Here is a 16,585-nt window from a genome sequence, read left to right on the forward strand (position 1 = left end):
TAATTAAGTGTAATGACTTACGTAAGATTTTTGGGTTAAGGTTTGTCTGTTTGTTTGTTTTTCTTTTGGAAGTGTTACTCCTCAGCTTAATTATTACAATAAAAAAATGCTTCCTTTGGTAGCTTGGGTTTCAAGCCCTTAGGGAACTGGTTGTGACACAATCCTTCAGGCACTGGTGGCATACTAAACATCTTTTTCTTCTCTTGTGCATAGCTTAGTGGATGTTTTCAAAACTGAAATCCACCACTTCATTTCAAAATGAGGGTTTATGGTGGTGCGAGAGGAGGAGAGACTATGAGTTGTTCAGTTTATCTTTCAGAGTTCAAGACTTCATTCCTGTAACACCAGCAAGGTTGAAAAACAGACTTTTCAAACCTATATTTTGGGGGATGTTTCTCCTGATAATAAAGGTTTAGTTTGCTTAACAGTCAGAAATGAACAAAAATTCAAGGTGGGATGTATGACTCAGTCTACTCAAATTCTGTCAATTCAGACAGACCATGTATTTGATCAGTATGCTTATTTCCAGTTCAGGAGAAAAAAAAATAACTGAGTACTCATTAAACGTCTGGGCATACTGCTTCTAAAAAGCAAGATTCATACATTTAACTAGTGCCAAATGTTCTGTACTTTCGCAACTCACAAAAAGCTAGCTTTTCTATAGCCCATTCTTGATCTTGGAAACCAATATGCTACCTCAAAAAAAAAAAAAAAAAAAAAAAAAGAGCAACTGAGACAGTCCCTATGAAACATTTACTGCTGCCCAAGTTACTTCATAAGAGTACTGGGAAAAAAAAAAAAAAAAAAATCATGGGAAGAAAAGAGCTGATGAGTGTCTGAGCACACATTTGAATGCTAGCTTCCCTTTTCCAGCTTGGACCCAGGACCACCACCTACTCATTGTCGACAGTCAAGATAATGAAACTGCATGCATTCAATCTTAGAACACATGATGTAATTGCACAATTGAAGTGTATAATATTGCAACTCCCTTCAAAATCTCAGGCCAAAGTACCATATTGACTACAGCTACATTTCCTATTTCAGATTCCAAGCCCTATAGATATGTAAAGGAAAAGCTTTAAACAATCACAACTAATATTAAGTTCTCTCTATCGCTAAGTGTACTAGAAGAACACTCCTTTTTACCCCGAGCATATGCTCCCAGCATTTTGATCTTGAATAAAGAAAAAGTATCTTCAAAGATTCCAAGCAAGTCAGCTAGAACATTAATCTCAAACAGCTGAGATTCAAGGAAGACCACAATCAATAATTAGAACTTTCTCCTCCAAATGGTTTGCTTAGTTGACTTACACAGAACAGCTAACAAAGAGCAATAACTACTCTAACACAGCATCCTCAACTAGAATTTATATAATTTTAATGTTAGAAGTCAAACCATTTCAGTTTAAATTCACCTCAGAATGAATATTCCTGATTGAACTTTAGCAACCATAAGATGTGTTATTTTACAGAAGTAAAAATTTCAAATAAAACATTAACATTGGGATCAAGAAAGCCAAGGCACAGGCAGAAGTGAACTTGGTGAGGGATGTGAAAAACAATAGGAAAACTTTCTACAGGTATATTGGCCAGAAGAGACAGGCCAAAGTGAGTGTACCTCCTTTGGTAAACTGAAACTGACTTCAATGAACGAAGACAAGGCTGAGGTACTGAATGACTTCTTTGCCTTGGTCTTCACTGGCAGCTAGGACTGTAGTACTTCTCACGTCCCTGGGCCCTGCCTCTATGTGGAGACCAGGAGAGTAAATCCCCCCGCACTGTGAGGGCAGAGCAAGTCTGAGATCACCTCATGAGACTGAATGTGTACAAGTCTATGGGGCCGGATGGCGTGCATCCCAGGGTTCTGAAGGAGCTGGCTGAGGTGGTTGCCGAGCCGCTCTCCATCATGTTTGAAAAGTTGTGGCTGTCAGGTGAGGTCCCAGATGACTGGAGGAAGGATCATGTCACCCCCATTTATAAGAAAGGGAGCAAGGAGAGCTGGGGAACTACAGGCTGGTGAGTCTCACCTCTGTGCCTGGGAAGACCACGGAGCAGATCCTCCTGGACGACATACTTGATGGCATGAGGAATGGGTGTGTGATCCATGAACAGCAAGCACAGCTTCACCAGGGAAGGTCATGCTTAACCAATCTGGTGGCCTTCTGTGATGGAGTGACGGCATCGGTGGACAAGGGAAAGGCGACCGATGTCATTTAGCTGGACTTGAGCAAGGCCTTTGACATGGTCCCCCACCACATCCTTATCTCCAAATTGAAGGGATGTGGATTTGATGGGTGGATAAGAAACTCGATGGATAAGAAACTGGTTGAAAGGCCAAAGACAGAGGGTGGTGATCAACGGCTCTATGTCTAGGTGGAGTCTGGTTACGAGAGGCATTTCACAGGGGTCCGTCTTGGAACCAGTGCTCTTTAACATCTTTATCAATGACTTCAGAATCAAGTGCTCCCTTAGCAAGTTTGCTGATGACACCAAGCTGAGTGGTGCAGTTGTCATAGTGGAAGGAAGGGATGCCATTCAGAGGGACCTCAACAGGCTAGAAAGGTGGGCCTGGGTAAATCTGATGAGGTTCAACACAGCAAAGTGCAAGGTTTTACACTTGGGCCAGAGGAATCCTAGGCATCCACACAGACTGGAAGGAGCAGTCCTTGAGAGCAGCCCCACAGAGGAGGACCTCGGGGTCTTGATGGATGAAAAGCTTAACGTGAGCCAGCAATGTGCTCTTGCAGCTCAGAAGGCCAATGGTATCCTGAGCTCCATCAGAAGAGGGGTGGCCAGCAGGGACAGGGAGGGGATTGTCCCTCTCTACTCTGCTCTTATGAGACCCCATCTAGAGTACTGTGTGCAGGTCTGGAGCCCCAGATACAAGAAAAACAGGGAGCTCTTGGAGAGGATCCAGAGGAGAGCCACGAAGATGATCAGGGGATTGGAGCACCTCCACTATGAAGAGAGGCTGAGGGAGCTGGACTTGTTCAGCCTGGAGAAAAGAAGGCTGCGGGGTGACCTCAGTGCAGCCTTTCAGTACCCAAAGGGAGCCTACAAACAGGAGGGGAATCAACTCTTTGAAAGGGTTGATAAATGTAGGATAAGGGGAAATGGTTTTGAGGGAGGGAAGATTTGAGTTGGATGTCAGGGAGAAGTTCTTTACTATGAGAGTGGTGAGGTGCTGGAACAGGCTGCTCAGAGATGTTGTGGATGTCCCATCCCTGGAGGTGTTCAAGGCCAGGTTGGATGGGGCCCTGGGCAGCCTGGTCTAGTATTAAATGTGGAGGCTGGTGGCCCTGCATGTGGCAGGGGTGTTGGAGATTCATAATCCTTGAGGCTCCCTTCCAACCATGGCCATTTTGTGAATTTGTGATGGCAAATTTTGTGCTGAGATCCCAAGAATTTTAATCACTTTTAAGTAGAATAGAAGGGGTTTATTTCTCAAGCTAATTGCTCCAGGGGGCAGAATAAAGAAATCTTCACAGTAGATATTTGTTCTGACAAGGATGACACAACAGGAAAGATTGGATGTCATTGACAAAATCTCTTCTGTCACATGAACAAAATCCTTCTGCAGTAAGAAATGTCAGGAACTGAAATATTCTGAAGACTATGGATGAATTGTGCATCTTTCTCACTTCCTACCTTATTTCCCAGAATTTTTACTCCATCTTGTGTCCAAACACGATATATAAAGTAATATAAAAAAATGTAACATAACATTAATTGCATTATATTCATTCATCATGTGAGCAAACACGTATGTGATTAAAGTCACCTGGATGAATGATGTGATTGGAATGCCTAGACTCACTACATAGAAGGTTACACCTACGCTTCAGTCACAAACTAAAGCATGACTACAACGATCAAGTTAAAGCACTTCCACAAAAGGTTGTATGAGCTCACTAAAAGACAAGTGAGCTACAAATCTCTGGCAGATACTGTCAGGTTCTTTTATTTACACTGCATCTCTCTAAGAGCCAATGTTTTCACGAAGCTCACTGTTAGCATTTGCCAACCTTACTTTTCAGCTTACGTACCCAGTAACAATCTAAAGGCTGGGAGCAATGCTGTTGCTTCAGACAGGAATTATGCCTTTATGGACATGAGGTTTGTCTAACGTTGGTTAATTCAGACATTCCTGCAAAATAATTGTAAAATAATTTGGAACATGCAGAGCAGAAGCAAGAATGATAAAAAGCACTATCCATGTATGTTTATTGTACCACTGGTAATAAACATGAATTGAATAAAATTCTTCAAGCAGTGAAGGTATAGACTAACTGGCTGCATGGACAATTGCCTGTCTTTGAAAAGAACTCCAACATTTGCAAGTACAAGTCAGAAAAGTCTGAAGCAGTGAAAACCTCAGTTTCACTGGACAAAGAACAAATTTCTATCTTTCTACGCTATCTACTCTCAGAGCAGTTGACTTTAAAGGCAAGAAAATATAATAATGGAAAGTTAATGCAAAGCTAATCATGATAACTAGCATGCCAAAGGCAGATGCTTTTCCAATATTCTTTTGAAAAGTGAGATAGAACATTCTAAAATGGCCAAGTAATCTTAAAAATAATCAGCATAGCAAATTATCACTACATTTTGCTGTCAACTAGTTTCAAGTCTTCCCTGATGCACACACACTAGACTGCCACATGGACTGTTCACTACCTTTGTATCACTGAAGTCCCTGTTTCATTAGTAACGAAAAGATCTGGACATCTTGCTTACAATAAAATTGAGAGAGACTTGGAATGGTATGCACTTTTTCATGCAAATAAAGCAATACACAAATCCACTGGTTTTAGAGGAAGACAAGGTCTCTTTCTCTATTCAGTTCATTCTTTTCAGCTTCTAGCACTTGAAACATTTTTTGGAAAAGGCTTTATGAATCAAGTCTAGTTCTCAAGGTCTTAACAAAGACATTTAGACATTTAATTAACAAGCCATCACTTAGACTGGCATCTAAATCTTTTGTCAGAGACCTAATTCCATGCCAATTCAAACATCCTATTAGTCTTACATTAACCAACTGGAATTCTCATAATACTCTGGCAACTGGAGAGCACTCACATATTAGGACAATAGCAAGCGAAGTCTAACTGAATGCAAGCACAGATCTACTGTGCACACAGTAAATTTTCAAGGTTATTCTAATATCCTAAAATAATATAATAGCCACACTTATTTATGAGCCAGTACTCAAGCATATTCTGCATCTCCTGCTGACCTGGAAGCAATCAGAATGACACCTAAATGAAAACAAGATTTAAATTAGAACTGTTTCACTGATTCCAAACTGAGTTCCATATCTTCAAAGTTTCTGGAGCTGAACAAAATTTAGAGACTTACACAAATGAATTTAGTACCACTATCCTATTCTGGCCATTACTATCCTGAGTCATATTCAGAACGTGGAATTTAAACTGATGAACACCCATGACAATACATACAAAGAAATAAGCTATATTTGGAACCAAAGAATAAAATGCAATAGCTGATGTCCTTTTGAGCTTATATTTCTAATTAAGACCTATGGTTTCCACAAATCACAACAGCAAAATCCAAAATGTACAAAAATGTTAAAGCAAAGGGCAGGAACTCCTGCTTCTTATTGTTCTATTTGTGGAAACTAATTTCACATATATTTGAATCACCACTCTTCTTGATTGGACTAGAACTAGAGTTCTACACAATGAAGGGGTTGCATTTGAACAGCTTGGATACTGTGGAACAAAATCCCAACATATTAATTCTACTGAAAGAGGAGAGAATCTGAAGACTGCTAAAAAAAGACAATTCAGTTTTGTGTTAAAAGCAAGATCATGGAAGGAATATGGTCATTCTGTTAGCCTCAGAACCTCACATACCACAGCACTGCCTACTGACACTGCATTTTTGGCAATAACAGGTGCCAGTTGGTGCCAGTAATTTGGTCAGTACAAGTGTTCTCACTCCAAATCTGTAGAGGAGGCTATTGATGCCAGAAGTTCTAACAATCAGCATTTGTTTTCTTTTCTGCAGTCTAGATTTTCATATATTGCACTTGCTGACAGCCAACACTTAAACCAAACCCATTTCACAAGCAAGTCTCTCATGATTATTACAAATTAAGATGACTTAACATGAGTCCTTGGGTTTGCAAATTCTGTGGGAAATAGTTTAGAAAGAGCAGAGATTTTGAGCACAGAACTTTCTGAGCAGCAGATAAGAAACTGAAAAAAATCTCAGTGAGAATGCAAGCATTTAACTCCAGAAACTCCAGTATTTTAGGCATTCACATGTTTCCTTTGTGGAATGCTTAATTCAAATACCTAAACCTGTTTGTTCCTCACATTTAAAAACAAAGAACTACACAAAGTTTAAAACATTAGCCTTGTACCTAATATAGTAACAAACAACCACATCTACTTAGCCCTTCAACTTACATGCTTTGTGCATCATAAAAGGAAATTTTCTATTTTAGACTCTATTTTAGACATAAGTTAAGAGAATACCTCCCCAAAGCTAGCAGTAAGCTCAAAGAGGATTACAAAAGAACTAAAAACACTTCTTTCTAGGAATGGTTGATAACTTTTCTTTCTCATGAAAAATCAAGTGCCTATCTAGTTGATGCCTTCACTGAATAGCTTGAAGATTAAATAGACAACATATTCACTAACGTAAGTAGACTGCAAAATGATATTACAAAGATTAAATCATACACTACATCATATACAGAATATATATTTTTACAGTGAATACTGTGAAGATTACCAACTTCCTCCAGTCTTTACAAAGCATTAAGACTTCTGATAATATTTCAAGGCTTTGGAACTAGAACTTAGCATTTAATTGCATGTAAGAAAAAACAAAGGAATCATAGAATCACTCAGGTTGGAAAAGACCTTAAAGATCGAGTCCAACCACAACCTAACCATACTACCCTAACTCTAACAATACACTCTTAAATCGTGTCCCTGAGCACCACATCCAGATGGTTTTTAAGCACATCCAGGGATGGTGACTCAACCTCCCTGGGGAGCCTATTCCACTGCTTAACAACCCTTTCTGTAAAGAAGTGTTTCCTGATATCCAACTTAAATTTACCCTGGTGCAACTTGAGGCCATTTCCCCTTGTCCTGTCACCACTGAGAAGAGACCAACCCTGCTCTCACTGCAATCACCTTTGTGGTATTTGAAAAGACCAGTAAGGTTCCTCTCAGCCTCCTTTTCCCCAGACTAAACAACCTCAGTTGGCTGTCTCATCTTACATAACTTAATTCCAGTGAGTAAATATCAACATGGTAAATTTATTTCCCAGGATATTCTTCACATGTTCTCAAACACATCCAAAGAAGTGTGTAACTATACACTAAGGCATCCTAGAATTTGCATGTATCTTGTCACTAGTTTATATACAAAACAAACAGTTGATTTTGTATTTGATTTACAGACTGAGGTAAAAAAGTTATTCATTCCCTCACAGAGAACCTGTTTACACTCAGAAAGAGCCATTACATTATGTAGGCCTAATACAACAGCATGTACTACTGCTCCTCAAGCTGTGCAGTTTGTTCTTCAGGTCTATGCTGAGAAGTAGTAGTAACTAAAGCTTACCCTGACTCCCTCCTCACATAAAAGCACTGAAATACAGGTACGGTTGTATACTCACCTGAGTTTTTCAGTGTGCTTGTCCTGTAGCACACTCCTCAGTGTCTCTTAGTTACAAGACGTAACTGCTCTCACCATCAACAGTTTTCCCTATAATCTCCTTCATATACAGGCATAATTGGCATAAATATATAAATAAATTAAATTAAATTCTCATAAATTCTCAGCCTTGAGAAAAGAAGACTGAGAGGGGACCTGATCCAGGTCTATAAATATCTGTGTGGGGGGCAGAATGGCGAGGCCGGACTCTTTTCAGTGGTGAGTGGAGACAGGACCAGGGGAAACGGCTGGAAACTGCAGCACAGGAAGTTCTGCACAAATGTGCGCAAGAACTTCTTTACAGTGAGGTGACGGAGCACTGGAACAGGCTGCCCAGGGAGGTGGTGGAGTCTCCTTCTCTGGAGATGTTCAAGACCTGCCTGGATGCTGACCTGTGCGACCTGCTGTAGGGAACCTGCTTTGGCAGGGGGTTGGACTCGATCTCTGGAGGTCCCTTTCAGCCCCTACAATTCTGTGATTCTGTGAAATAACATTTCTCACAAACCGCACAAACTCGGCAAATCTGTTCTGAGGATAGAGCTGCAAGATAAGACATGGTGATCAAGAACTCTGCACCCACAACGCTGCTTTCACAGCTACTTATAAAAAACAGGAGAATCATCATCACAATTGTTGAATTATGAAGAAAAAAAATGTTCTAATAGAGAAAGCCAACAGTCATAACATAGTGTTCATAACAAACTGTTAGTTGTAGAAAGCCCAGCTCAGCAACAGTAAAAAATAGTCTCTGCTTACTACAGGAAGTGCTGCACTTCCTTTTTTTTTTTTTTTTTTAAAAAAATACCCCTTGACTTCCAGGAAATAATTACAACACAAACCCAATCCGGGTTTCATGCAATGTGGAGACACTACTAGTAATAATTCCATTGTGGCAACATTTTGTTTCCATCAGAATAACGTTTCTGCAAGGATAATAAAAGTAGCAATGTGGACTCAGAACTCTGCTGCTCGATTTACCCAAGCAGTGTTTGTTCAGGTTCATCGTATTTTTGCCAAACAAAATGTAAATCAAATACAAGTCTGATGAGGCATTATAACTAAAGCTATAAGAACACTTAATATTACGCACAGCAATTTTCACTACCATGTTTGAACCCATTTGCCATATTATTATTCATACTAAAACTTTTCCATATTCCCACAAAACAGGAAAGTTTCAAAACAAGAAATCAAGTGCCAAGAGACAAAATACGGAACAGAAATTCACTTCAGTGCATACAGTGACAGCTGTAAGTCTTATTTTGACACGCTTACTTAGACATTCAAGTAATTTTATTAGACAGAAGTCATCGCACTATGAAACAGGAAGCCTGCCATATAAATGCAAACTCCAGTGAAAACTGTAAACAAAGCAAGCCAGAGGGGCTTGGGGGCAATTTTCTCATTTTTCAACTGAATTTCTATTTAAATAATAAAAAGCAGAAGTTCTTACTCAAAAAAAAAAAAAAAAATAAAAAAAAAAAGCTGCAAAACACGACCAAGTCATAAAACAATATATAACTTCCAGCTGAAGCTAGATGTGAAAGAATGAGTAAGAATAGGCAGGAGTAAGAAATACAGTTGAGCTTCTGTATAAATTTTATGTATGTTAACTTCAAATCTTTCTGTATACAGATATGCATATTTGGTATACAAACACCTTTCATATATAACATGCAGTACTATTCCTAAATGGTCATTGCTCAAAAAAGTTTAGCTGAAGCCCTTTAAGTGGAAGAACAGCAGCAAAATGGGATCTCCATGGCAAGTGTTTTAGAGAAGAGGAAAAGCTCATGTGATCCTGAAAACCTTTTTCAGTTAATAAAAGGAGAGCTAAGTCACACAATTTATCCTTTCATGATTTCTTTGCACTCTTGTTACACAACAATGGGAAGTCCTAGTTTTCTTCCAGTTCTCCCAACATGCCAGTTAGTACAAAAAGGCCAATCTATTAACAGGCAAATTCAGTCTTGCAAAACTCAGCACCCTGCAGAATCTATTTAAAGCAACCACTTGAAGCATAAACTGCATAAATAAGCATTTTATTTACATCAAACTTCCAGAAAAAGTGTGCAACTTTCAAGAAAAAAATTAATCTCACAAACTTAGTCTTAAGAGGTGCTTTACCGTGCCACAGGTGTTCTACCACAGATTATGAATAAAAACTTCACACTTTCAGAAGAAATCACAGTACTAAAACGGGTATCGCTACCCATCTAACGCAAGCCTAAATTATTTTTATTCTGAATTACAGAGTCTATCCAAGTAAGGTCTCTTTTTCCAGAGGTTAATGTTCAATCAATTGGTGATTCAAGTGCATCCGAGAAAAACATCACTACATTTCATACTCCTCAAAATGCTATCTGTGCTCAGAATTTTTATTTATTTCACCAATTCTATAAATAAATCAAACTACTTTCTGCTCTAATAGAACTAATTGAAAAGATACCCACATTTAATTTTACTTCTCACCTTCTGAAAATCCAAATGGAGATTATAAGGCAAAATATAAGCCTCTCCATTTTCAAGAACGTTCATGCTTTTAAAATTTATCATTTCCACCAGCTTATATTTAAATAATAACAAAAAACAAAATGAAAATACTCATTGAACCCTACTAATCTCTGGTGATCAATTCAAATTGTTACATACGAGCCTGGTGATCATGGCAAGAAAGCAGCAGAACAGAAGCACGTGGAGATAATGAAACCTAACCTTATTTTTCTTCAATTGAAAAATATATCCCCACTAAACATCAGAGGTCTATATATTCTGTGAGTATTTACTGCCTTATAACTTCATTCTCCAGTTACACCTGATACAAAAGTTGCATGCTTTTAATTAAAACTGAATGACAGTGACTCAGCAAGCAAAATTCAACAATAGCACAAAAGCTATTTTAACACAGCCTTAACAAACAAAAGTTATAGTCAGAACTGAAGTTAATCAGAATCAAAACTCTAAGAGAATTAAGTGTTAGATCATTAAAAGAGGAGTATGTGAAGCAGGTTTCAAAGCTATGAGCATCTTTCCTTTAGTACAACTGACAGTAAGTGGATGGTGAAAATAACATCAGTTTGATCAGCAAATTACTAGAAGATCTATTTGAAAATTAGCTACAACTACTGGATTCCATTTCCAAGCTGAGTTCTTGCATATTCACTTTCATGTTGCATTTTCATACTTACAATGGAGATTTCATTGAAAGCTAAACTCATAAAATAATCCTAGGATAGACCTTTCTCCTTCTCTCATCATTCCAACAACCTCAGTGAAACATGAAAGGTTAGTGATGTATATTGCTTTTACCAAGTTGTTTACCTACATAATTTCTGTACACTCATCCATTGCTTACTCATCATACAAGTAACTGAAAAGGATACTGTGAAAACACAATGATACAAAGAAAAAAGGCATTTCTTTCTATTGTCCAAGATAATAATTCAAAAAATATAAGCCCTAACCACAACAAAAAACTGAATCTCACATTAAGTTTCAGATGGGGTGAGTGAAGAGAAAATTAATGGACTTCCACTGCATAATGCTATGGAATAACTCCTGCAGTTTAGTCTGCCAGTTGAAATTATGAGATTCATACTACCCTACGCTTTCACATGCCACTCCTGATATTTCAGAATTTTCTGTCATAAAATATTTCTAAAAGTGAGTAATTCCTCATTACTCAACTGCCTGAAACAAGTTAGCTGCTGTAGAACAGTACAAACTAGCTTGATTTACTTAATTTTCAGTCTAGTCAAGATCAAGTTAGTCAAATCAAAGCTTTTCCTCTCTTGTTCAATTATAGGATTAAGTTTTATTACTCTGTGTTTAAACATTATACAACTCTTTACATAAAAGATTATCTGGATAATAATAAAGTTCTAGCAATATTTACACAAAATATATCCACACATACATTTAAATATTTTTCAAAAGTCATGAGGTACCATAAACACAAAATGTAGATGCTTGCTAACAGCAAATAATTCAACAATAATATTGAGTAAAACTGAGTATCTAAAGCTTTGCACACTCTGTGGCACAGCACACTGTTGATGGCATTGCAGTTTGATAATCTAAGAAACAGCAATTGTGACACTAGTTACTTGACAAATATTTTGTGCAACAGAGGCTCTGAGTATACCGAAGCATGCATTTCATTGCATTTCTTAAGGCACATTTTTATTCTCAATAGTATCTACTACTGCAATATTTAGAAATAAAATCATCAAGTATATTAGCATTTTAATTTCCAGAGTTCTGGCTTGTTTCTTTCATTATAACATTAAGTATAAAAGCTTTTACCAAATAACCCATTTATGATTCCTTCTGAAATGTAATGCATTCAAGGACCTCAAGTATTCACTACTGCAAAGTTCTTTTTTCCATGGCAGAACTATCCTATAATCTTCGTCATAAATATAATAGGAAAAGAAATATATCAAGAAACTTGAAACCATAATATCAAGCAAATGTGGGCATGCCAAAAGGCCAAAAAAGTCAGGATTCTGAACTTCAGAAAAGCAAAATTCCATCTGTTAAAGGAATTATTGGATGGCATCCCCTGAGATGCTGTCCTTAGAGACAAAATAACAAAGCAGAACTGGCAGCTCTTAAAGAACATCTTTCTGAGCAAAAGCTCTCCATCTCCCAGGCATAAGAAATTGAGCAGGGGAGGCAGGAAACTGTCATGGCTGAGGAAAGACCAGCTGGTCAAATTGAAGGAATAGAAGTAGTGGAAGAACAGATGATTGACCTGGGCATGAAAAAAAGAAAGGGATTCTACAGATACATTGATTAATGAAGGCTAAGGGGATTGTAATCCTCTGATAAACGAGAAGGGAGAAATGGCAACAAGAGTCATGGAGAAGGTTTGTGGAGTACCTCAGTTCTTTACCTCAGTCTTCACTGTCAGTCACATATTTCACATATCTCCAGACACTGAACATCAACAGTTAGAGGAGGAAAAAAACCTATCCCCCTGTAACAGAAGTTTGAGGACACCCAATGAGATTGAATGTGTACAAGTCTATGGCACAGACTATGCGTGTCCCAGCGTCCTGAAGGAGCCAGATGACATTGCCAAATCACTTTCCATGATAGGTGAAAAGCAGCAGCTGTCAGGTAAAGCCCTTGCTGACTTAAAAAAAAAAAAAAAAAAAAAAAAAAAAAGAAAGCAGAAACACTTGTTTCTACTTCCAAGAAGGGGATAAAGGAAAACCCAGGCTTGCTCAGTCTGAGGAGGAGAAGGCTCTGGAGAGACGTCACCATGGCTTAGCAGTACTTTAGTGGAGTTTATAAACAAGAGATAGGCTTTTTTTACGCGTTCTGATAGCGACAGAGCAAGGGCAGGGGAGTTTAGATTAGATGTTAGGAGAAAATTATTCACTCAAAGGGTGGTGAGGCACTGGCACAGGCTAGCCAGAAAAGCTGTGTATGCCCCATCCCTGGAGGCATTCAAGACCAGGCTGGGCGGAGCCCCGGTCAGCCTGACCTAGTGGGAAGCAACCGTGCCCGTGGCAGGGGATTGTAACTGGGTGTTCTTGAAGGTGCCTTCCAGTCCAAGACATTCTGTGACTCTTTGATCTCCTGGCATTTACTGTAGATGACTAATGATTCTTATGTGCTCAGGACTGGCATGCATACAAATTCCTTCAAACTCATTTTAAAAATACAAGATTACAGCATCTGAATAGGAAAAGTTCTGCTTTGCTTTCACTTAATTATCTAATTTTAATTGACTCTTGCAAAAACCACTTGAGAAAAAGATTTCAAACTAGTGCTTCTCCACTGGAGCAGAGAAAAAAAAGAATCTCTCATTCACATAGTAGTTGGAAGAAGTATTTATGTGAAATCAGCTTCTATAAAGCTTTAGTTTTTGAGAAGTTACGTTTCCAGGACAGCTTTACCAAAATGTTTGTCTTCCCTGTTTACAGGCCACTACTAACACACTGTTCATTATTAAGGGTGACAGGACAGCAGCAAACAAATCATTACACAGTTGAGTAAATTTGCATCTCTACTTCTTTTACCCTGCAGTTACACTGTGAGGCTGACATTTGCTCAAATCTGAAATGTTCTCTCTACATTTGAAAACTTCTGAAACTACAAACATCAGCTGAGGTTAGAATGACTTCAATAACTATGGTTTAGTCATACCTGTACAGATCCAACCCTCACCTGCAAGTCTCTTAACATCTTGTTAAAAAACCCTGACACACAGAATCAAAGACTGGCTTGGGATGGAAGAGACAATGAAGCCCATCCACATAACAACCTCATCCCATGGCAGGGCTGCCTCTCAACAGATCAGGCTGCACAGGGCCTCATCTAAGCCAGCACTGAAAGCCTCGAGGGGTGGGACATCTCCAGCTTGTCTAGGCAATCTATTCCAGTGCCTCATCGTTCTTTAAGTAAAAGACTTCCTCCTAAAATCTAAACAATTCAGTTTAAAGCCTTCATTCCTTGTCCTCTCTCCATCTAAAAAGTCAGTCTTCATCCTATTTGCAAGCTTCCCTCCAGTACTGGAAGGCCACACGAGCCTCCCTGGAGCCTCCTCTTTGAAGTCAAAGACTGACCTAACAGCTAGAGGAAGGTTTTTGTAGGTTAAGGACTCTAAATCTTTTCAAGGAAGAGAGCTCATGGACTCTTCCCCAGAACTAGTCAGCGGGCCTCGCTACTACTGCCTTCCTATTCCAGCAGCACTTCAGTTAGCAAGTCTCCGAATACTTTGGGGACAGAGGTTTGGGTTCAAAACCAAGAAGTAACCTCACATCACGCAACACTACCGCCACTAACGGCTCCGTCGCGTGACCGACAATTCACGACCGGGGGCGAGAGGGACGACATCTAAGGGAGGCAGCCCCTGCGCAGAGCGGGGACGGCCCGGCTGGGCCACAGGGCAAACTGCAGGAGGGGAACAAGACCACGCGCCCGGGGACGAACCCAGAAGGGCTCTGCGTGAGAAGTGGGGAGAGCTGCGGCCCGGGGAAGCGGGCACGGTACTCACCTGTCTGCCTCGCTCCGCCCGCCCGGCAGCGCCGCCGCGGTTCCTCGACGCCTCCGCCGCGGACCCACGAAGCGGACCCCCAGGGCGGCCCGAAGCGGCGGCCGAAGGGCGCGCATACGCGGAGGCTCGGCGACCGCTCCCCTCCTCACCGGCCAGGGCCGGTCCCTGCCCCGTCTCCCCAGCTCCACATTCCTTCGGCGACCTACGGGAGACCCCCGCCTCCTTCCCGAGCGCCGCGCGGTCCCGGCCCCCACAAAGCGGCCGCCTCCCTCGGGCGCGCCTAGGCCGCGGCACCGGGACCCTCTGCCCGCCGCCCCAGCTCTCAGCCGCCCGTTTCACTCGCTTCCCGAGACCGGACTCCTCGCCGCCATCTCGCCCGGGGGGAGAAAGGACCGCGCAGGCTCAGACGACGAAATCCCAGCTGCGACGACGACGCGCATGCGCGGAGGCGGGAGAGCATCCGCCCCCGCCGGACGGCGCGCACCTGCCGGGGGGCGGGGTTGAGGGCCGCGTCCTGTGCCGTCCTCGTGTGGTGAGCGGGGGTTGGGACGTGCCGTGCCGTGCCGTGCCGAAGTCGGTGGTGCGCCGGGAGCTTGAGGCAGCCTTTGCGTAGCGACAGAAGTCGGTCCTGAAAAGCGGTTGGCTCGGCTACAGAAAATAGCGACAGGTGTAGGAGATTTGGATTAGGAATGTTTCTCACCCTGCAGAAAGTGATCATATACGTGTGCAGTGAGGTAGCACCAAAGAACATCATGAGTTGGAAGAGATCCACAAGAATCATATAGTCCAGCTTGTGGCTGCACACAAAACCTCTGAAAATTGAAACCCTGTGACTGAGGACTGTTCAGCCACTCCCTGAACTCCAGCGCTTGGGGTCTTGGCCGATGCCCTGGGGAGCTGATCCATGGCATTGCCATCCCCGAGCTCCTCTCTAAGACTTTTGTCATGAAGCAGTTTCATTGGCTTCATTACCACTTTTCTTTGACGTGTATAAGGACCCTTTTTTCCTGACGGTTTGAGCGTCCTTTGCAAAGCAGTCCTCAAATTCTTCCTTAGCCTTCCTTATTCCTGCTTAGATCTGATACAGAATGTTTCATAGCTTTCTGTTCTCACTGGGCCTGGACAAGCTCTGCACCTTTGTTAGGATCAAAGGAATTTCCTTGCCAAGCACGCTCACGTTCCTCCTTCACAGTCTGCCACAACATACTGTCAACTTGCTATGAATTGCTATGAATGTTAACCAAATAGTTCCAAAATCTAATACGTTCTGATAAACAGATGAATCTGTGTGGTTTATGTTTTAATGTTATGTTTAGTAATGAAAACTTCCCACTATTTCAGTATCATTTTTACTTCTAGCAATTTCCGTCTCTACTGTGCTCCATTTCAACAGCCTCAAATTTGTATCCTACAAACCATGACCACGAGTATGAATGAAAATGAATGACAATGAAAATTAGTTTGATGAACTAATCTTATCTGATCTGAATGTTTTGTTCTCCCTGATCATGTGCTGTGTCGCTAGCTACGGCTTTTTGAAAGGCAATAGCTCCTGCTAAACGTTTCTGTAAATTCAGTTCCCTTTACTTTCCCTGATGTTACTTAAAAGTTGAAGGATGAGACTCATGGGTTAATATTCTAAGGAGTTTGGAATAACTCAACACATGCCCAACTATGCAATAGTCTGAATAAAAACAGTTTTGAATCTCTCTGTAAAGCACATATTAACCTTTCTTTTCATAATAAGAGAGAAACTTTTGAAAGATGTTGAATCCAGTGTATGAGGCTGCCTTCAGATAAGTTAAGTTTTTGTATTAGGTAGAGAGTTCTAACAATATTAGTTGAAACTAATATTGAAATTAAAATAATGAGTGC

General features: G+C 40.6%; 1 protein-coding gene across 6 annotated transcripts in view; it reads right to left on the reverse strand.

Annotated features, from left to right (window-relative positions):
* Positions 1-15,091, reverse strand: part of APC (APC regulator of WNT signaling pathway) — an 89,457-nt gene extending 74,366 nt beyond the window's left edge. For 5 of the 6 annotated variants that reach the window (XM_052700955.1, XM_052700954.1, XM_052700956.1 and 2 more), the window contains exon 1: positions 14,711-15,088. The gene's annotated coding sequence lies outside the window, so the exon portion shown is untranslated. Of the gene's footprint in view, positions 1-14,710 lie in introns of all 6 variants that reach the window. The other variant, XM_052700957.1, reaches the window with a different exon arrangement.
* Positions 15,092-16,585: the final 1,494 nt, after the last annotated feature.

The sequence above is a fragment of the Tympanuchus pallidicinctus genome, unplaced genomic scaffold (assembly GCF_026119805.1).
Source record: "Tympanuchus pallidicinctus isolate F22 unplaced genomic scaffold, pur_lepc_1.0 scaffold4, whole genome shotgun sequence".
NCBI lineage: Eukaryota > Metazoa > Chordata > Aves > Galliformes > Phasianidae > Tympanuchus > Tympanuchus pallidicinctus.